This window comes from Schistocerca piceifrons, chromosome 4 (assembly GCF_021461385.2).
Source record: "Schistocerca piceifrons isolate TAMUIC-IGC-003096 chromosome 4, iqSchPice1.1, whole genome shotgun sequence".
Classification (NCBI taxonomy): Eukaryota; Metazoa; Arthropoda; class Insecta; order Orthoptera; family Acrididae; genus Schistocerca; species Schistocerca piceifrons.
The window spans coordinates 166,998,942-167,022,988 of NC_060141.1; the positions used below are offsets into that span (position 1 = coordinate 166,998,942).

General features: G+C 43.7%; 1 pseudogene; it reads left to right on the forward strand.

Annotated features, from left to right (window-relative positions):
* Positions 1 to 12,847: 12,847 nt before the first annotated feature.
* Positions 12,848 to 12,965, forward strand: LOC124796703 (annotated as a pseudogene).
* Positions 12,966 to 24,047: the final 11,082 nt, after the last annotated feature.

Sequence of the window (24,047 nt, forward strand, 5' to 3'; positions counted from 1 at the left end):
CGTCCACTCGCGGCAGTCTCTTTCTATCCCTGACTACACTAAACGCTGAGATACTACACTGAATGTCGACCGAACTTCTTGGTGAGAATGATTATGTAAGGCCTCGAACACCAGCCTGTGAAACGCAGTGCCTTGTGACACCTCACAATACTTGTACAAATAAGCATAGGAACTGGTCTGCAGTAGGCGGCCAACTATGATGTACAACAAGGGCTGCAATGTAAGAAGTATTAGTCAAGAACTTACCTTTCACACGTTTAGTTTGTTGTTTCTACTCCATCAACACTACGGCCCTAGATTTATTTACCTGTTAGCTGTCAACGCACCGAGGAAATACGCTATTCCTGTCATGCTTTTAAAAGTGCTCTTTTTCACTACTGTAATGTGGCCTATTAAATTTTGGTAAGTTATTAAAACAAGAAGTACCATAATTAATAGGTTGTGTTTTTTAATAATTTATAATTTCCTTAGATATTACATGCCCAACAGTTTAATTTTCGCAGCAGCAGTCGTTAATGACTGGCATTTGAATTTCGATATATAAGATAAGCAATGGTCCAAGCTGATATGTCTGCATGTGAGTGATCCTATATTTGTGGTCATATGCACCGTACAGCGTATGTAGTGTTGTTTGTTGTTGCGGTCTTCAGTCCAGAGACTAGTTTGATGCAGCTCTCCATGCTACTCTATCCTGTGGAAGGTTCTTCATCTCCCAGTACCTACTGCAACCTACATCCTTCTGAATCTGTTTAGTGTTTTCATCTCTTGGTCTCCCTCTACGATTTTTACCCTCCACGCTGCCCTCCAATACTAAATATATAGTGTATGGGATAAAATTTCATTCATGTGAGATACAGGACGTTCATTCTTTTTTCCCAGTAGTTCATCTTACTGTAGATACGCAATAGCTTATTGTTGGTAGTTTAGGCGATCTAGTGTCTTCTACAGAACGATTAACGTAGTTGTTCTGCTAGCCTCTAACTGCAGCTATTGAAACCAAGTTCGCAGCCTTGTAATAACATAGATTTTCCTCGTCTTGTGCAAAAATGTATTAACTGAGTGGGCGTTCATAGCTGTAGTTAAACGTAATGAGCGTAATGTGCCTGGCAATGGCTAATTCTCCTTTTGCTTTAAACGCCTTAGCGGAGCTACGCCCACAAAAATGCCATTTCATATGCCGATTTCAGTACGTCTGTTACATAAAGGCAATGAGGCAGGGGTTTTGATACCATGTTTTCTAGGATGGGTGAACAGGACTGTGGAAGAGAAAGGGTGACACTGTGCTGCGGGTTGCCAGCAACGCATGGAGCAGGCGTGTCCATTGGAATGGGCAGGGAAACGAAGTTTTCGTGGATATGAGATGCGTAAACAGCCAAGCGGGGCTGCACGTGGACTATGACACGTGGACGCCGCGTTGCTCGTGAGATGGTCAATGACGCAGTCTAATGAGCTATCCTGAACAGAGTGGAATTTCCAGTGGTGTTAGACAGGGTCCCAAAAGCATCGATCACTTGAAACATACCTTGCTGTCCTGCTGGATTACGCAGGAGCTGCAGAATGAAGAGAAACTCGTTTCGCTACTGATACAAATAATTATTGTAGTTGCTTCGATACTAGTACCACGATATTTTTTTTATATAAAATTAACTTCCAGCCTTATGGATAAAGTCTCATGTGGCCCGTAAGATTTTCGTAGCTTCATCCTGGTATAAAAAGGGAAAACAAAAATAAAGCACTGTTATGAAGCCTGTTCCCCATGTGACTGCGATAAAAGTTGAAATTAATTAGACCAAAGGAAACGAGGCTAAAAACTAATTCAGAAACTGCTGTAATTAAAGAACCGGCAAATTTGCATAACAATTTTATGTGTCATGCGAAGACTGCCGTGAGATGACAGGTAATGATAATACGTACGAGGTGGTTTCACTGATTTTTTCCAGTTGGTCTCTAGTATCGGAAAATACTAGTTATCTCCAAGATGGCGATATCACTCAAAAGCAAGTCTTTACATGAACTTGATCGTTTTCATGCGCAGGGATACACCTGCAAGGTGAAATTTGCCATTACGGAGGCGACAATGCGTAACACGGACCCAGAGTAATGCATCCAGAATGCTGCAAAAGACACAGGTGGAAAAGAACAATTCTGCCAGTTAGGTCTGTTGTAGCAGTGTTTCTGTGTTCTGAGTAATAGAACTTAAGGGAAGGCTACCTGTTCTCAACGAGAAAACCGTTTAAGCATCTTCTTGATCGTTCCTCGCGACAAACTGATCAATAACAATATCACCAATTAATAATAATAAATTATTATAAAAAAGCAGTCATAACAGAAGGTGCACAGCAGAAGCGGACTTTTGATAATTATAAATTGTATTATTAATGTTATTCCGCTTCTCCTTTGTACCTTCTGTTTTGAAAGCTGACTGTTGCATTCACATTTCGATTACACCGACGCTAGAAATCCTTCATTTCAAATTCGATTTTGAAATTTCAAGCAAAAAGCGTTTTTTGCTTGCAGTCAACGAACAGGGCAGCCATGGGACACTCGGCATTTTCATATGCACGGTTCCTTCATTATACTGAATGGGAAACGGGCCAAGAGTGTCCTGTACTGGATTACATGACAAAATGAAGCCGAATGGAGGATCTCAACCAAAGGCTTCGTCTACTCTGAGACGGTCTTGGCTGCAGATTTCTGGACCTGCGTTATCGTGTGAGGATTTGTAGGACTCCCCTGATAGGTCAGGGGTGCACTACACAAAGGAAGCAACTACTCGGGTAGCACAGTACTTGTGGCGTGCACATGATGGTTTTTTAGGCTAGACGGTAGTTTTAGGTGCTCGCCAGTCGATTCACCACAAGGAAGTCAAATGGTGTTCAGAATAAAGACACTTCGATTGTCATAATTTATTCACTAAACTGTAGAAGTATTCGTAATACAGTTCCCGAATGTACTGTCCTCCAAGAAGTTATCCTGCTCAAATCATTCTTGGGACTGAGAGCTGGCTGAAATCCGAAGTGGAAAGCTCTGAGGCATTTAGTGAGTCGTGGAACGTAGATCGGAAAGACAGATTAGGGGAAATAGGAGGGGGGAGTTTTCATTGCAGTTGAAAAAAAATATTGTCTGTATTCAGTTCGAAGTTGAGTGTGGCAATGAAGTCGTCTGGTCGCGTATAACAGGTGTAGGTGAAACTTAGGTAATTGTTGGATGTTTTTACCGGCCACCCGATTCCGCTGTGATAGTTCTAGAGTCATTCAAAGAGTCTCTACGGTCAATACCGCGTAAATACTCAGATCATGCAATGCTAGTTGGAGGCAACTTTAACCTGCCGACTATAGACTGGAACGTCTATAGATTCATTGTGGGGTGTACAGACAGACAGTCATGCGAAATACTTTTGAACACATTTTCAGAAAATTATCTTGAGCAGCTAGCTCGGCAGCCCACACGCAATGGAAATATCTTAGAGTTCGTAGCTATAAGTGGGTCGGACCTAATCGACAATGTCGTTATAGCAACTATGATTAGGAAAGTTAATAAATCAGTCAAGAAGGCTAGGAGAGTGTTTCTGCTAGATAGAGAAAATAAGCAGTTATTAACATCTTACATAGAGAGTGAACGGGCCTCACTTAGTACCAACAAGATGTAGAGGAAATATGGGCAAAGTTTAAGCAGATTGTAAATCGTGGTCTGGAGAGTTACGTGCTTAGTAAGCGCATAGAGGACGAAAAAGAGCCACCATGCTTTAACAACTAAATTCGTAAGATGCTGAGGAAGCAGGGGCTGTTGCACTCTAGGTTCAAAATGGGACTCACAAACATCGACAAGCGAAGGTTAGTAGAGATTCGTGCGTCTGTGAAAAGATCTACGCGCGCAGCACACAACTACCACCGTCACAGCTTAGCTAAAGATCTGGCAGAGAACGTGAGAAAATTTTGGTCGTATGTAAAATCGCTAAGGGAGTCTAGGTCTAAGGCTTCCATTCAGTCCCTTTTTGACCAGTCGGGTGTGGCAGTTGAAGATAGCAAAACGAAAGCCGAAGTTTTAAATTTCGCGTTGAAGACATCGTTCACACAGGACAACCGTACAAACATACCGTCATTTGACCTTGGACAGACCCGTATGGACGACATATGAATAAGCATACCTGGCGAAGAGAAGCAACTTAAAGATTTGAGAACAAATAAATCACCAGGTTCAGATGGAATCCTGTTTGATTTTACAAAGAGTGCTCTATGACATGTGCCCTTACCTAGCTTGTATTTATCGTGAATTTCTCGTCCAGTACAAAGTCCCAAGCGACAGGAAAAAAGCGCAGGTGACTCCAGTATATAAGAAAGGTAAGGGAAAGAACCCACAAAATTGCAGACTAGTATCCCTAACTTCTGTTGGTTGTAGAATCCTTCAACACATTTTCAGTACGAATACAATAAACCTTCTTGAGGCTAAGCAGCTAATGCCCACGAATCAGCATGGTTTTAGAAAGCATCGCTCGTGCGAAAGTCAGCTTTCCCTTTTCTCGCGTGATAAACTGCGAACTGTGGATGAAGGGCAATAGACAGATTCCATATTTCTAGATTTCCGGAAACCATCTGACACGGTGCCCTATTGCAGGCTGTTAACGAAGGTACGAGCGTAAGGAATATGTTCACAGACATGTGAGTGACTTCTGAAATAATAGAACCCAGTATGTTATCGTCGACGGTGAGTGTTCATCAGAGACAATGCTATGATCAGGAGTGCCCCAGGTAAGTGTGATATGACCGCCGTTGTTCTCGATATACATATATGATTTGGCGGAGAGGGTGGGCAGCAGTGTGCAGTTCTTTGCTGATGATGTCGTGGTGTACGGTAAGGTGTCGAAATTTAGTCACTGAAGGAGGATACAAGACGTCTTAGACAAGATTCCCAGTGGAAAACTGTAAGTTAATGCGGATGAGTAGGAATATCAAACCTGTGATATTCGGATACAGTATTACTAACGTCCATATTGACACAGTCCAGTGATTTAAATATCTGGGCGGAACGTTAACAGCGATATGAGCTGGAACTGGCATGTGAGAACCGTGGCAGGCAAGGTGAATGGTCGACTTCGGTTTATTAGGAGAATTTAGGGAAAGCGTGGTTCAGCTGTTAGGAGACCGCATATTTAGAATGCTGGTGCGACCTATTCTTGAGTACTGCACGAGTGTTTGGTATCCATACCAGTTCAGATTAAAGGAGGACATCGAAGCAATTCATAGGAGGAGTGCTTGATTTGTTACTGGTAGGTTCGAACAATACGTATCTGTTACGGAGATGCTTAGGGAAGTCAAATGGAAATCTCTGGAGGGAAGGCCGCATTCTTTCCGGGAAACAATTTTAAGAAAATTTAGAGAACCGGCATTTGAAGCTGACTGCGTAACGATTCTACTGCCGCTGACATACATCGCGAGTAAGGACCACGAAGATAAGATACGAGAAATTAAGACTCATACGGAAGCGTACAGATAGTCATTTTTGCCTTGCTCTATTTGCGAATGGAACAGGAGGGGAACTGATAAACAGTGGTCCATGGTACCCTCCGCCACGCACCTTACAGTGGCCTGCGGTGTATCGATGTAGATGTACATCGATAAAATGGTAGGTAGACAATTACCAAATTTTCAAGGGAGCAGCAGTATCACACTTGTACGTAAATTGCACCTGGAAAGCATTGTAACAAGTGATTGGAGCTAAAATTAGAAGGAAAACGTTATTAGTTATTAAGTAATTAAATATGAATATTAATTCCATGTAAGTTTTCGAGAAGATCTACAATGACGGTAGCATAATGATGTTCCTCAGTTAAAGATTTAGTACCCAATTTTTGGAGCTCAAGAACTACATAAAAAGGTTAAGTGTGATTACATGAGTGGATCTGAAAGTAATAACACGTTCATTAATGTTAACAATATTCATATATACATGTCCTGTTAATAGATTCGTTGTACATAATGTCGGTATAAGAGTCGTTCAAATGATGTACAGTCTTAACTAACTAACTAAATTGGCAGTAGCATATACATGTGTCCTTTCCCATCTCTCTATCCATCTTCCCATCCCCCCCTCTTTCCATTTCCACCTCCCCCATCTCTCTGTCCATCTCGTCCTACCCCCTTTCTGTCTGTCCATCTTCTCCTTCTGCCCTCTCTGTCTGCCCATCTCCTCCTCTCCCCCCAGTCTCTGTCCACCTCATCCTCCCACCTTTATCTGTCCAGCTGCACGTGTAGCCCCTGGAACAAATCCTGATACTACCTGTTCAGCATGTCTGTGGTGCAGGGCAGCCTAAATGATAGGACTGAAAACCCTTTGCCAGCCGAAGTGGCCGAGTGGTTCTAGGCGCTACAGTCTGGAACCGCGCGACCGCTACGGTCGCAGGTTCGAATCCTGCCTTGGGCATGGATGTGTGTGATGTCCTTAGGTTAGTTAGGTTTAAGTAGTTCTAAGTTCTAGGGGACTGATGACCTCAGAAGTCAAGTCCCTTAGTGCTCAGGGCCATTTGAACCATTTTTTGAAAACCCTTTTCTCCTCTATCTCCGCTCATATGGGAGCTAGGAGTGGTGATTCCCAGATAGCAAATAGCATGTGTACCAAATTTTGTTGAACTGGGCTAGTGGTTTAGGACAAAATGCTGGACACACACTCAGAGAATATATATATATATATATATATATATATATATATATATATATATATATATATATATCACAGTTGCATATAATTTTTAATTGCTACTAGTTTGAAACAGTTTTGATTGAATTCACATTAAAAAAGCGCCTACAGCAGTAATTCTACGAAACATTCAAAAGACTTGTTCATGCACCATAACAAATGTGATTAGAACGACTTGCCAAGTGCCTGAACACATACAACTGAATGCGCCTGTCGAGTTACCTAATCACGTTTGGTATGTGCGCTAGGCTACAAAAAGGACTGCATTTGGACTGTTACAATGGAATTATGTTACAGTCAAACGTTAGAGAGGCGGATGTGGCATAAGCGAAGTATTGCCCTACTGTAATATGTGTGTACAGAATGCTGGAAAACATTTATGCATTTTAACATTTTACATTTTTATTTATATTGTACACTTTGATGTAGTCAGTATTTGAAAATGAACGCAGTCGTTTGAAACTAGCCACCAATGAAAATTATATGCAACTGTGTCAGAAAACTAAATAAATTTAAAGTTGTTGACAAAATGTCGATTTCTGTTTCAGTGACGCTGTAGTGAGCATGAGCCCCTCTTCACGCGAGGGTTGTATCCTTTCTGGCTCATTCCTTTCAAAGCTTCCTGCATCCAGTAGCAAGCAAGCGACGTCATCAGAAAGTACTGATCGGCGTATGTGACCATTTGCCCACGGTAACGTAGTTTGGTGGGCGCTTTTATGCAGCAAACGAGGCACCTGCGGTGCGATCCCGTGCTCTGTCTGCTGGGTGCCGCCAAATGCAACGAAACTTATATCTTCGTGGCCTATTATTTGTTAGGAAAAACATCAAATAGCAATTTCTATAGCTAAGCATAGAGGATCTCTCATCAGTGTAGTCATAAAAAAAAAATAATCTGAGAGCAACATTTACAGCCTAAGAAAATTGGTGCATTGTTGTTTTACAAACGATCGCCATAGGAGTGACACGCGCTGGAAGTTTGTGGAATTCAAGTCTCTTCCGTAGCCGGTAAGGTTCAATGACGGGCTACGCAGTTGGCAGTGCGGATCAACTACATGCCAGAAAATTTTTTGTTTATGTTCGTTAGTGCATGAAGAGCACTTTAATTACATGAGTTGATTATTTTGCGTTTGAATTTGTAAGATCGCTTATCGATAGGTAGTCTTTTCGAATCCTGGTGGTGGGAGAAATGTTCACCGCCAGTCTCCGGTCGGCAAAGGGAGAAGTGTGAGTGCCGTTACGTAACTCCTTACGTCAGGCCAACGTGCAGGATCAAATTCCAAAACACTCCGCAGCGTAACAAGGGCACCATAGTTTCTTGTTTGAAGCACGGACACAAAGAAACACAAATAAGAAAATACAGAATACATTAAAGGAGTAGCTTAAAAATGGAAGATTACACCATGGATGACAGAAAGCGAGCAATTAGGTTGTTCGCAGATGGCGCTGTCGTGTCTCGGTTAGTAAAGTCATCGGAATATAAAAACAACTTGCAAAACGATTTGGAAAAGATATATGTATGGTGCAAAAATTGGCAACTGACCCTAAATAACGAAAAGAGTGAGGTTATCCATACGAGTGCTAAAAGGAATCCGTTAAACTTCGAATACACGCTGATTCAGCCAAATCTAAATGCGGTAAATTCGACTAAATACCTAGGAAATACAATTATGAACAACTTAAATTGGAAAGAACACATAGAAAATGTTGTGGGGAAGGCTAAGCAGAGACTGCGTTTTATTAGCAGGACACTTAGGAAATTAAACAGATCTACTAAGCAGACCGCCTACACTACGCTTGTCCGTCGTCTTTTAGAATACTCCTGCGCGGTGTAGGATCCTTACGAGACAGAACTGACGGAGTACATCGAAAAAGTTCAGAGAAGGGCAGCACGTTTTGTATTAAAGCGAAATATGGGAGAGAGAGTAACTGAAATGATGCAGGATTTGGGATGGACAACCGGCCGGAGTGGGCGAGCGGTTCTAGGCGCTACAGTCTGGAGCCGCGTGACCGCTACGGTCGCAGGTTCGAATCCTGCCTCGGGCATGGATGTGTGTGATGTCCTTATGTTAGTAAGGTTTAAGTAGTTCTAAGTTCTAGGGGACTAATGACCTCAGAAGTTAAGTCCCATAGTGCTCAGAGCCATTTGGGATGGACATAATTAAAACAAAGGCGTTTCTCGTTGCGGAGGAATCTTCTCACGAAATTCCAATCACCAAATTTCTCCTCCGAATGCGGAAATATTTTGTTGACGCCGACCTACATAGGGAGAAATGATCACCATGATAAAAAAAGGGAAATCATAGCTCGTACGGGAAGATATAGGTGTTCTTTCTTTCCGCGTCCTATACGAGATTGGAATAATAGAGAATTGTGAAGGTGGTTCGATGAACCCTCTGCCAGACACTTACATGTGATTTGCAGAGTATCCATGTAGATATAGATGTAGATGTATATGTAGATTTGGGGTGCCTAAAGGAGACCTTCCTTTGTACAGGACGTGGGAAAGAGCGAGCAGCAGGGAAAGTAGTGCACGAAACTTCCTGGCTGATAAAATCTCTGTGGCATAACGTGATTCGAATCCGAGAATATTGCCTTTCGCGGGCCAGTGATCTACCAACTGAGTTACCCAAGCACGATTCAGTATCCCCCCCCCCCCCCCTGCCCACAGTACTTCACCTACTACCTTCCAAACTTCACGGAAGTTATATTGCGAAACGTGCAGGACTGATTCGACGAACGAAAGTTGATACTAAGGCTGGGGTTTGAACCCGGGTCTGCTGCTCAGGAGGCAGGTGCGCTAACCACTACACCATCCTGGCACAGTGGATTTGCACAACTGCATGGGCTATCCTAATACGCCTCCTTCCTCAACCTAAATTCCCATTCACGCCTCAGCCCACTTGGGTAATTTAGAGCGAATACGAAGTGGGCTGACGCGCCAAAGGGAATTTGGATTGGCAAGGAAGCGTGCTGGGGTATTTCATGCAATTGTGCGAATCCATGGCGCCAGGGTACTGTAGTAGTTAGTGCATCTACCTCGTGAGCAGAAGACCCAGTTTCCAATATTGGTCCTGGTACAAATTTTCATCCGTCACATCAATCTGCATACATACATCATAGATCTCTAAGCCTCGTAAAGTTCTCTGGAACCGTAATTATAGTTTCATTTGACTAATGTAGTCCTTGGTTTACACTTCTCCACAGCCACAGTTGGTAGTGACGACTGGAAATCTCAGTTTTTGGAGAGTATATCTGAATCTTCTGAGTGCAAACTGTAGGCGATTGAAAGCACGCCATGCAGTGCACTTTTGTGGGTGGCCAGGAGGCAGATTTTCAGATGGTACAGACCAATGAGGATCGTTTACACAATTCCATGTTTTCTACGGACGGAGTCATTTGGAAGATGGTGGTGGCCCGTCTGTCGCATGGGAACGAAGCGTTCGGCGTCGCTCTTAATGATACAAGAGAAGCAGGCTATACGGCGCCACCGGCTCCTTCTGCCTTCTGTACCCACCAACAAACGCATGATTCTTTAAAGAAATGAACTCCTACGCACAAAACTGTTTCAAAGGTCTGATAATGTGTTAGATATTTTAATTTAGGCATGTATGGGAGAAAAAGTTTATGAAAGGCTTTAATTATGCTTTAATTTGCTGGAAGTCGCTAAGTGTTCTCATTCTCAAATACTAGACGAATGTAGTCCGGGTATCTGCGTTCTGCCATTTGTGCTGCGTCGAGGCAAACATACAGTTTCTAAATGTAATACTTGTCGTATTGTGTTATACTTCTGATATGAATGTATTTATCATAATAGGTAGATTGAGACAACATTAAAATTTTTTAATTCGGTCGATAATTACGCAAAATATCGAAAATTTTTGTTGCATCTGGAAGCCGTTACACAGGCAACCTGCAACTGGAATCGACTTCTGGGATAGCGGTTTAATAATATACAGGGTGAAGAGAAATTGTTGCACTCGGAGGTCGGCATGCGATTCCTCATCTGGATTCAGTACTTAGCAGAATCAGATCGCGTTCGTTTTGAAAACACATGCCGGCCAAAGTGGCCGAGCGGTTCTAGGCGCTACAGTCTGGAACTGCGCGACCGCTACGGTCGCAAGTTCGAATCCTGCCTCTGGCATCGATGTTTGTGATGTCCTTAGGTTAGTTAGGTTTAAGTGGTTCTAAGTTCTAGGGGACTGATGACCTCAGAAGTTAAGTCCCATAGTGCTCAGAGCCATTTGAACCATTTTTTGAAAACACATACATGAAAACGAGGTCCTGGAGACACTAATACATAGCGCATCGGAATATACAGAGGAACGTATATCAGCCCACACTACCCTACCACCGGTAGTAGCTCATTGAGTAGATTGCGGGGACGTCAAACCCACACCCACCATGGAGCTATGGTTCGAATCCCCGTCAAGTTCCTTTTCTATTTCTTAGTCGTCCGTTCCCCAGTTGTCGTCGTTTACAAGTAGGACATCATTTTGTCACATGAGAATAGTCTATCACATGACAGTGGAATCCATTAAACAGCGTGTATGTGTCTACTAACCGCGCAGAGCACGACCATAACCGGTCCTGTAAAGTCCATGTTGGGCGGTTTCCTGATGGAGAACACAAGCGATGAGTATATCGATATGTTTTTTATTCTGGGTGAACCTGATAATCAAGCTGCTGCTGATGCTCGTGCATATGCTACACGGTACACACGATGCCCGCCATCTCGACTGTGGATATTTTTCTTCGTCTGGAACAACACCTCTCGGGCAAGCGATAATCGTAGTCTACAAGTAAATGACAGAGGTCGTCCAAGGACTAGACGTAATCCACCAACATTGAACGCGACTCTTGAAACCGTACATCAATAACTCGGTAAGTGCCCGTGATATTACGACGCAGTTCCAGATATGTCAAAGACTGGTTGCTGAATTGTTGCACGATGAAGCACTGCATCCATATCGTTACACGTTAATTCAACACCAGTTGCCAGAAGACCGCATTCGACGAGTGCAATTTTGTGAATGGCTTTTGCATCAGATGGAAGATAACGAAGATTTTATACATAACGTGATATTAACTGACGAATCTAACTTAATTCGTGAAGGTGTTTCCAACCTCCACAACAGCCATTGTTGTCGAAACACAACCCACATATCACCCGTGGCTTTCAGGCACGCTTTGGCATAAACCTGTGGGCTGGAATCGTGGGAGGTGTGCGTTCGGGCCCTTATCTACTGCTGTAAAGTTCAGAGCGCTCCTGTATCGTATGTTTCTTTGCAATACTTTATGTGACACATTAGAAAACGTTTCTCTTGGTGCACGGTGACAACTGTGGTTTCAGCATGATGGTGCACCACCTCCCTTTGCAATGAATGTACGCAACAATTTAAATGAAGCGTTTCGTCATAAGTGAATTGGTCGTGGAGGTCCAATGTTCTGGCCTTCACGTTCCATGAATCTTCATCCACTAGAGTTTGATTTGTGGCGACACTTAAAGGAAGAAGTTTAAATACTTCAACCCATGATTGTACACGACCTAAAAGTTGGCGTGCTTGCCGCTTCAGCGATTATGGATGCAGGTGTGTTGCGTAGGGTCCAACAAAGTATGGTCAAGCTGGTGGCGAAGTGTCTGCAAATGCAGGGTGATCGCTTTGAATATTTTCTCTAAGGTGAAAGTTGCTCGTACGTGTACAAACCCGCTCTGTGATGATAAGCCTGGACGTCAAATGTCCGCAGTTTGTGATATAGTGGCTAGCGTTGCTGCCTCTGGATCACGGGGTCCCGGGTTCGATTCCCAGCCGGGTTGGGGATTTTCTCTGCTCGGGGACAGGGTGTTTGTGTTGCCCTCATCATCATCATTCGTGACGTTGGCCAGATTGGACTGTGTAAAACGTTGGACTGTGTAAAAATTGGGATTTTGTACGGGCGCTGATGACCGCGCAGTTGAGCGCCCCACAAACCAAACATCAATATCATCAGCATCATCATCATCGTCACCTGCACGTCAGACGTACAGAATGGAAATATAGTGCGTGGCATAATGTGCAATGTCGAGTAGTCTATCTACTTTGTTTTATTGCACCTCACTGCGTATAGACGATGTTAGTGTATCCGCTATAATTTTCTGTTTGCTTTATTTGTGTCAGCCAACGGCCTTGCCGCAGTGATGACATCGGTTCCCATCAGATCACTGAAGTTAAGCGCTGTCGGGCTGGGCTAGCACTTGGATGGGTGACCATCCGGTCTCCCTAGCGCTGTTGGCAAGCGGGGTGCACTCAGCCCTCGTGAGGCAAACTGAGGAGCTACTTGACTGAGAAGTAGCGGCTCCGGTCTCGGAAACTGACATACGGCCGGGAGAGCGGTGTGCTGTCCACACTGCTACGGTCGCAGGTTCGAATCCTGCCTCGCGCATGGATGTGTGTGATGTCCTTAGGTTAGTTAGGTTTAAGTAGTTCTAAGTTCTAGGGGACTGATGACCACAGCTGTTAAGTCCCATAGTGCTCAGAGCCATTTGAACCATTTTTTTGCTGTCCACATGCCCCTCCATATCCGCATCAAGTGACGCCTGTGTGCTGAGGATGACACGGCGGCCGGTCGGTACCGTTGGGCCTTCATGCCCTGTTCAGGAGGAGGGGAGAGAGTTATTTGTGTCACGGACGAAACAAAGCGGTCGTTTATAAGAAGTTCATGTCATATCTTAATGTTTAAATAAAGTTAACAGCAACAGCAAAAATACACAGGATACCTCATTGTGGAGACGTAAATTGGATATAATTTGATGCTTTAAAAGAAAAAAAGTGTGGCGCAAAGGGGTTTCGAACATCGGCGAGTCTGCAAGTATGTTCCTCATGAAATTACCTCGTCTCACTGAGCTAATGGGGCAGCTCCGGCACAGCGCAGAGTTGATGCCACCTGTTCTTGGCCAAGTTGCACGCAGTTACAGCGTTACCAGAGCCTCGCTTTTTAAACTGTCTTTCTATTAAACCTATTGGCGGGACTATGTTTTGCAAGGTACAGTTTGGTCTTGAACTGGAATCAGGAATGGCATATCGACAGCTAAGTGCGGCATTTTTTCTTCACCTTGTAGATCATGAACACGACACACCACACACACACACACACACACACACACACACACACACACACACACAGTTACACATTAATTACATTCAGAAACACGAGATTATTACACTTACTTTAAGAAGTGGCGTACTGACAATTAGACTTGCAGCAGGTCGACAGTGTCACGAGTTGGTCGCAGTTCTTGGAGTTCGATATGTCACTTCTTTTCCAAATTTCTTTTTCTTGCGCTTGCGCGTTCGCGCATTTTTAACATTCGTTGCCATTCTTGGACTTTATATTTAACTCGCATCTTTTGATGGGAGAGTGTCTTGATGTTTAGAGGTATAACGATGGCGAAACGATTGAAGAGTCATTGCTCTTTTGCTGATGCTGAAGTCACGCACCACAAGCGCGCGCTTTCCACTCTATTTCACCTGTGGCACATTAGCTATCAGCAACAGTAAACGACCGTGGCATTAAGCAACTACCCTGTGCGCCGCCGACTACAGCCACATGGGTAAATGCCACGTCATTTTAACTTCTGGTAGTTATGCTGTTTTGCACTCTACGTATTTTCGGACTTTCCGATTTTGCCACTATTTTATATCTTTACAGTGTCGTAGATCTGAAAATGGCCAGTTTGACGGCGGAAACCGGTCATAATTTTTAAATAAATGATTATCTGCGATCTTATTTCATTAATTGACCTCTGAACGTGTTCTAATCTCTCTTATCTTATTCGCACAGCCTTCTTCGAAAACAGCTCCTACTCCATCGTATTTATTTCAAGAGTTCCCTGGAAATTTCTGTTGCACTTGTGTATGAGCTTTGCCGATCTGTTAAGAACCTACCCGCGCATTGAATTGTTTTGATGTTTGTTGTCATACCTACTTGATAAGAACCTCAAATACTGGAACAGTACTCTGGAATTGGTCACACTAGCGTCTGTATGCGACCTTCTTTACAGATGCACCGATCTTTCCAAAAACCGTACCAACAAATCTGTCTTCCATTTGCCTCCCAGCAGTCTGATTTTGCGTTCAAATGGCTCTGAGCACTATGGGACTCAACTTCTGAGGTCATTAGTCCCCTAGAACTTAGAACTAGTTAAACCTAACTAACCTAAGGACGTCACACACATCCATGCCCGAGGCAGGATTCGAACCTGCGACCGTAGCGGTCTCGCGGTTCCAGACTGCAGCGCCTAGAACCGCACGACCACTTCGGCCGGCTCATTTTACGTCATCGCTCCATTTCTTATAAGTTTTAACGCGCTCAACAAGTTCACTGTTAATCTTGTAATCAGATACTATCTGATGATTTCCTTAATTACGGGCGTTATCCTACATTTTGCCACATGTAATGAGAGCTGTAAATCATTGCACCAAGTCTTTCTCCAGTTCAGTCCAACGACAGTACTTTTCCATACCCAGTAGCATCGATAGCGGAAAATCTTGCATAGCTGCTCATCCTGTCCGTGGAAATAAGGCAGCGCGTTTGGGTGACCTTGGAAGAGGAAGCAACTGAAGCAAAGGCAAACAAAACACGGTGGGTGCTTTCTTGCATCCCGCAATTCGCATAGGAGTGTTCGTGCAGGCGCATAACAAACGTGGTGTGTCCCCGCTGCGCCGCTCGCCTTGTGCATTTACCCACTTGTGCTTCGGGCGACCACAGTCACCGTCAAAGAGCACCATTTGCCGAAAACAGCTGCGTGCGGTAAAGCGTCAGCTGGTTATTACATAAAAGGTACGGCTGCAAAGCAGAAAGGCATCCCAGCAACGGACAGAATGCTAGGAGCTTAAATTACTGCACTGTACGAAAGAAAGAAACTGCGTTTCAAGCTCACTAATGGAGTTTGTGGGTAACGAGGACATACTGCTCTCCTTTTTTGGAACTGCAGTATTGCAGGTAGTTTTCCATAGCCTTACTCCGGCATAAGCTTGATAGTATAACAATAATTTTCGTGTCAAATCTATGATTGCGTACCTAAAAGTATCCAGAATTGTTGAGTTAGACATTATATGTTTCACGGGAGTATACGTTTTTGAATGCGTACATTTTTGGAAAGTTCAGACTTTAACCTATTTTTCTACATAGTCGCCACTGAGGTCAATACATTTTTGCGTGCGGTGTACGAGCTTTCGAAGGCCCGAGTCAAAAAAATTGCCGCCAAGCCGCGCAGATACCTGAGAACAGCTTCTCCCAGCTCTGTCGCCGAAATACGTTCCACCCAGGTGTTTCTTCACTTAAGGGAAGAGACGGTAGTCATATGGGGCTAAATACGGCTGTAGGGTTGGTGTTTGACAATACCCCATCCAAATTTAGCGATGAGGCTTTAGCGCTGTGCTGTAGAGCGTTGCAAACGCACCCCCTTGGACAGCATACCCCTCCTCTTGTTTTGAACTACACGGCGCAATTTTTGCAGTGTCTTGCAGTACCTGGGCAAGAACTCGCCGAACAATACGCTGTTCCTGTCCCAAAACACTGTTGCCACCACTTTGCCGACACTTTGCGTTTGTCTGAATTTTCGCGATCTCGGCGACTCTGGGTGATTCCATTGTTTGGACTGTTCTTTGGTTTCGGGTGTGTGGCAGTGCACCCAAGTCTCGTCTCCAGTGCCGATGGAGACGAGGTATTCCTCGCCATCAGTTCCGTGATCTTGAAGTAGTTCTTGGGCCGCTTCAAAGCGTTGACGTTTTTGGTCTTCTGTCAACATTCTTGGCACCCACCTCGCGCAAACCTTAGCATACTCTAGAAGCTCCGTCAAAATCTTGTCAGTAGAGGTTTTGCTGACATCAGGGATCATTTACGAGAGCTCACGAACCGTCACTCTTCGATCTGAGAGCACCGCTGCCTCCACTTTTGCGATTGTTTCGTCAGAGATGGCCGTCCGGAACGCTCCTCATCATGGACGTCAGTGCGCCTGTTCTTGAACTCTCTGCACCATTTGCGGACGTGTTGTACGCTCATACACTAGTCTCCATAGATTTCGCATATGTGGAAATGGATTTCTGCCGGCGCAATGTGTTTTGAAGACAGGAAACGGATCACCGAGGGCAGCTCACATCTGGCGGAGCGAGGGGGAAATCCATCACGTACGGCTGCCGAGCCAAGACTGAGCTCCGCAGGCAGCTCGCTAGAGAGGCGATTTGGAGTGGGGGGAACCAAAGTACACTACAGAATGGCGGGATCCACCGTAACTGCGCTTTTCAGGACTGTAGCGCCATGGGAACCTTATTTTACGTACAACCCTTGTAACACCTTGAGATGAGTTCAAATGGTTCAAATGGCTCTGAGCACTATGGGACTTAACATCTGAGGTCATCAGTCCCCTAGAACTTAGAACTACTTAAACCGTGGCGCGGGGCGCGGACGGCGGAAGGAGCGCGCCGCGGGCGCAGGGTATTTAAATCGGCCGGCGCCGAGATCGAACCCAGTTCCCTCTGAGCAGGCATAGCGTACGGATCTCCGTGCCGGCACGTTCACAGGAGCACAGTCCGTCAGTTCACCTGATGATGGCGACATGTATGACCGCCGAAATATTGTGCCCGTTGGACACTGTACACCGGCAGTACACCCGTGGATATTTTGATTACTTAAACCTAACTAACCTAAGGACATCACACACATCCATGCCCGAGGCAGGATTCGAACCTGCGACCGTAGCGGTTCCAGACTGAAGCGTCTAGAACCGCTCGGCCACAACGGCCGGCTTGAGAAGAGTCTCCATGGGGCCTAATTCACACGTGCCGAAATTCACGCGTCGATGGAAACTGTATTTAAAGTTGACCGCAGGTACACAGTATCATATTGGCCTCAAATATATAAATGTGGGAAGAAGAGAACTTCCTGCCACTGAAAATAGTTGTTATGAGATACCTTGCTTGCATTCAGTATGTATACAGCTTCGCCACAAGGCCAAAAGTAGGCCACAGTTACGACAACACAATTAATAACAATTTATCATAATTGAGTAATACAAGGGGGCGATCAAAAGGTTCCCGTCTGAGGGAGAATCTGCAACGTAGCGGGTCTCCGATGCGGGTGTATAAGGACCGAAACATAGGCAAGGCCTCGGTGTGGCATCGTGTCTTTCCTACGTTTGCGTCCAAACAGGACCAACGTGCTATTTTTCTTTTCTTGGCTGCCGAAGGAGAAACACCGGTAGACATCCGTCGGAGAATGAAGAATGCCTATGGGTCACCATGTCTCTCGAAAGTCACCGTTGTGGAAGGGATGCTGCTGCTCCACGGTAACGCACGTCCCCACACCGTAAATGTCGTAACGCAGGAGTTACGCCAACTTAAGTGGGAGTCACTCGAGCACGCACCCTATGGTCCTGATCTCTCGCCATGCGATTATCAAGCTTTCGGTCCGTTGAAAAGGCTCTGAAGGGTCTTGTTGCCTGTTGGACGTTGTAATCTTACCACCCTCCCCCTCCCTCTATCACACCACTATTAAAGTCACTGTCTTAGTATCTTCACTATTTTCAAAAGCTTCGAGAGGAGTAAGATTACAAAATTAAAGCTTTTTAACTTATATTGATTATCTCGTTGTTGTCGATGGCTCAAAGTATTTGTTTTAACATTACGGGGTCTTGTTGCACTAAATAACTATTTTATCCCATTCTTCTAAATTACACTGACCTTATATAATTTCCACATCCAAAAAACCAATAATTACAATGTTGTTGACAAGTTTAGCAGAATAGTGCGTTTCCATCAAAGGCATGCCTACCACTATCTGTATTCTGCGGTACTTACAATTTCCAAAGAGTTTACAAAACAAAAGAGTTTACATATTTTTTTTGACAACAGAAAGACCATCACCAAGATATAACAGTATTTCCTGCGTAAATCCAGAAGCAAATTTAATAATTAGCGTTTGATTGCGCAATTAATAATATGAATTTTAAGTATGCCAGAAATTTTGTAATTTGAAATAGCTTTAAAAGAAGAGTAATTTTAACTGTTCGTATATATCGATTGTAACACATTAATTTCATTTTATGCACTTTAGCATGAAATATAATACATCGTATACAAAATCATATGAATTCTTTTAATGAAACAGCTGAGGTAATTTTAACCTATGCAAGAATCGATAGTTTACATGGTATCGGTTACCTCTATATAAAAAAAGGTAATATTTGAGGAGTGTGATTTATTTCAACGTGGATGTGCAACAGACAGTTACGGATTTCACTCAGCAGGCACAGTGTTTTACCAAGCGGTGCGCTGATTGCCTCGATACTTACGGCGACTTTTCCTGATTGAGAGCCGGCCTTTGTGGCCGAGCGGTTCTAGGCGCTACAGTCTGGAACCTCGCGACCGCTACGGTCACATGTTCGAATTCTGCCTCAGGCATGGATGTGTGTGATATGTCCTTAGGTTAGTTAGGTTTAAGTAGTTCTAAGTTCTAGGTGACTGATGACCTCAGCAGTTCAGTCCCATAGTGCTCAGAGCCATTTGAACCTGATTGAGATACGATTCTGTACTGTACAGCCTTCGAACTTTTTGATCGCCGCTTATAGGGACTATAACACTTAACCGTAGTAGAATGTTCACTTATGCTGATCTGTCTATAACTCTGGCCACTCTAGTACCCAGTGGACGATAAAATACAGTTTGGCTGTTCTTGGTGGCGAGCATGTCACCCTGACATACTGTTCACAGAGTCCGATAATGGACTGACTGATTGGAGTCGTATGCTGGTTTGTATCCACATCTGACGGATGGATGTCCATTAGGGAACTATTTGTGTGAGGTACGCCGCAAGCTGAAACCGGTCTTCCCATAGGGCACCTGGGGGCTAGCCTTAAACTTAGTTACACCTGAGTACTAGGCGACTCGACGATCTATGTATAGCTTTGTTCCGTATCTTCTAGACTACATAGTACTCAGAATAATACCCCAAACGATTTCTGTTTCGTCTGAGTCCAAAAACCCGCCCATGTGTCTGGTTTCTTTCTAGATAACAGAGAAAGGTAACAGGGCGTCAGACCTGGTGTGAAGTATGGGTACGGAACCAGGGCCTTTGTGCAGCAGCCACAAGTCAGGCTCTTTTTCTGTCTCAAGAAATCGCTTTCAGCACTCAACGATACTACTGCTGGTAACTGCGGTACCTTAACGAACAAAATCATAGTGATCTCGGAGATTTCTTGATGTGACTGCTTAGTGAAATGCTGCGTTCAGATGTTCAGGCGAGTTTTTGAGTACATTTTTCTGGATCAACAATGGCTGAACACCCTCACTATTATCCCCATAATTCAGAAATTCGTCCTGGAGCAAGATCGGGTGCTTAAACAGTAACTTCACCATTTTTGCTCATAATTGTGTATGCACACACTCCATTACTGTTGAAAATAAGGAAGGATAGGAGTACGATAATCATTTCAGAATAAAAACAGTCTTGGTTGTGAATTATTTAATCTCAGTTATGAGTTTCACCTCTTGGGTGGAACTAGTCATTGATATTAATTAACTTCATAACCAAGATTGTTTTTATTCAGAAATTATTCGTAACTGCTTGCTGTCGCACCCTGGCGCAACGGAATGGAATAATTTATACAGCAACCAGTCGTAATCCAATGCGTATACAGATTTCTGCTATAGATAGCCATTTTCAGTGCATCTGACTGAGTTATAATCCAACAAACTCTCAGCTATAATAAATGTCACAACACGAACTTGTTGGTGTACACCAACAAAGTCCAAGTCTTTCTATTGGACGCCATTTCAGCCACCTACATGTGCACAACCCACGCCAGTAATCCTACCAGAGAAGAGGAACATAAAGTTAATCGTGGAATCCAAATCACGTGTCGTTACCCGTGGATTTTCCCATCGTTGAGAGGTAAGGGCTAGGCTAAAGGCAGACTGAAATGTTTCTTTACCCGACCAGAATTCGATCCAGTGATCTTTGGGTTCCCAGCCAGGCGCTACACCACTAGATTACTAGGCTGGATTTTAGTTAACAAACATATCGACGACAGCTCGGAAGTATGACCGCAACTGAATCTCTGAGTCGTTCTTGCTGATCCTCATGTAATTCTAAACGTCTTGCTGTCGACCTAACTTCATTTGACAGAATCTCTATCACTCACCGTTTCTCCTTTATATTTCATCATTAATCGTGCGTAATTTTCTCCTATTGGCAGAGCCGTCAATGCCGGTCTAATATCATGTACGAATAGAACATTTTAAGCACATAACTGAAGAAAACTTCACAAGCCAAAATCGATAAAAATGCACTGTACTGAATCAGAATTCCATGCTTAAAATTATAAAAAGTTGTTATTTTTTAACGGTGACCTGTTTACAGTACTGAGTTTATAGCACTGTTTTTCAAAAATAAAAAACAAAAAAAATATGTTGTCTAGCCCTTATGATGTGAAATTAGAAACGCTAACTGTTGACATTCAGATGTAATTTATAAACATAAGCTTACGATTCATATACTCGTTATTACATGGTCGTGCCTCAAGAATTTCTTTTTAAATTGTTGTCTACATGTAGCATAATGCGAGTCTAATTCTTGTACCCTAATGTATGTCATCTATATTTTATCCTACAAAATTATCAGAGGTACATACATTAATTATAAGTAAATTTTCTATATTTCTGTGAGTTGGATTGTATAATAAAGTAAATAAAACTGTCCTAAATAATGTGTTACCAATTATATGGAATTATTTATTTATGTTTTCTGCTGTATAAAAGACGGTATAATCCGGTCAACCGTCACAATGACACCTGGTGGACGTACATGGTGATCGTTGTATTTACACCACTTCTCTGTCAGTTGCCAGCTGGTGGGGATCATGCCGAACATTTGGAATCGGCCAATATAGTTACATTTATGTCTGTACATAATGCTTTTGTATTTGACATGGCGACGTGTGGTGATCTTCTTGATAGTGGAAATTGTACATAATACATTTCTATTTGATATCCCGATGTGTATTGATCTTCATAGTGGTGGGAAAGCCATACGCAGTGTGAAGCAACTTGCAACACTGATGGACATTATGTTGTATAAATTTAGGCGTAAGGTATGTTGTAATTCCATAGGTTATGTAACAAGACACTTTATCATTTCTCTGCTTATCCGTTGTGGACATGGGACAGCGGATGGTCAAATACTTCACAATTAAATTCCCTAAACAGCCTTGCAATTGAGACGTTATTTCATTTTCTTTTCGCTATCAGTTTCGGCAGTTCATTATACCGTCTTCAGGCCCAATATGCATCTTTCAAAACTAATCGATATTGGCATACAGGAGCCATATGTTTCTGAGTTTCCTCAACTTGGGGTCTCATTCAAGTCATCGAAGGAAGCACTTGAACTACAAATTCAAGACGTCCAGAAACACATACCCCAGTATGCCAGCGTATTTTTATGAGGTGTATATAGTCCTGAAGATGGCATAATGAATGACTGAAACTGGCAGCAAAAATAAAATAAAATTACATTCAATTGCACGGCTGTTTGGCGAATTTCATTGTTAAATATTAAAAAATTTTATCATGTCGTAATATCATAATTGTAAAATGTTTTCCTATCAACTCGTGTTCATCCTCATGCAGGTCCGATGATGAGAGCATAGCGCTGTCGAAACTGGTCATCCAATGAAATGCTTGGCTTGTGCAGTTTTCTTCAGTTAGCACACATTGTAGATCGCCCCCAGATTGACACTCTCAGGAATATATGAAATGTAAGCACACTTTGCCACTAGTTTCAGTGCTAACTCATCAGCTGATGAAGTGAGCTTCATGGTTCGTATCTGAGGTTTTTTTTCCTATATATTGGAGTCTTAAAGAGTCTGGCTACTACTCTTATTTACGTAGCTTTGCAGCGTTCCCACCTGTTTGTTGTTGTTGTGGTCTTCAGTCCTGAGACTGGTTTGATGCAGCTCTCCATGCTACTCTATCCTGTGCAAGCTTCTTCATCTCCCTGTACCTACTGCAACCTACATCCTTCTGAATCTGCTTAATGTATTCATCTCTTGGTCTCCCTCTACGATTTTTACCCTCCACGGTGCCCTCCAATGCTAAATTTGTGATCCCTCGATGCCTCAAAACATGTCCTACCAACCGATCCCTTCTTCTAGTCAAGTTGTGCCACAAACTCCTCTTCTCCCCAATCCTACTCCCACCTGTAGCATGATCATAATCACAATGATTAAGCAAATCGTCAAGGTTAATTACGCCTGCAGATACGAGACGAAGCTGATGTACGCATTACGGACGTGGGTGGTCAGTTTATGAAGAGTTGCTACTTCCTCCATTTTATACTAATGATATTGTGGGCTTTACTTCAACTCTATTCTGGGTGACGCAATTTTATTTCATGCAGCCCGAGCTGTTCTCGTAACTCCGGTATACTGATAATTAATAAATGATGTCTGAAACCTATTTTTCTCTATTAGCGAGCGGCACAAATATGACGATGGGAATTATCACCGCGCATACCACCGAGTTCGAAGCGTGCACACGCGCCGCGTTTCGGAAGCTATCGATCACTCATTCACTCACTCACTCACTCAATCAATCTCTCTCTCTCTCTCTCTCTCTCTCTCTCTCTCTCTCTCTCTCTCTCTCTCATACACACACACATGCACGAGACGGCTAAGCGGCAAGCGATAGAGATCGACAGTGTCACCGAACTGACAGGCGCTACGCTTTTCTCCGCGGAAGTCACGTGGTGATATATCAAACGTAGCACAGCCATGGGTAGCAGAGGCGGCAGTACGACCGCATTCCGGCTGCTTGTATCTGCGACTGCGGTTGCGACGTGGGTTCCCAGAACGGTTCCGAGGAACGACAGCTATCGTTTCGTCCAGCCGTCCTACTCTTCGATTATTGACTGAGAGTCACATTCGATTTTAAAGTGTCGTATAATGTAGGGCGGCAAGATATACAGAGAATTGGGTGATACGCCGCCGCCGGCCGTAGTGGCCGTGCCGTTAAAGGCGCTGCAGTCTGGAACCGCAAGACCACTACAGTCGCAGGTTCGAATCCTGCCTCGGGCATGGATGTTTGTGATGTCCTTAGGTTAGTTAGGTTTAACTACTTCTAAGTTCTAGGGGTCTAATGACCTCAGAAGTTGAGTCCCATAGTGCTCAGAGCCATTTGAACCATTTGATACGCCGCCATGTAGTCTCGCGGCGGTAAAATTGAATAAAATCTTCTAATGCTTCCAGCTGCGTCAAATAGTTCCTCCAGGTACTCCTTGGCCACTGTCAAGTGGAATGACTGCTGATGGGATGCTAGTATTTCGTT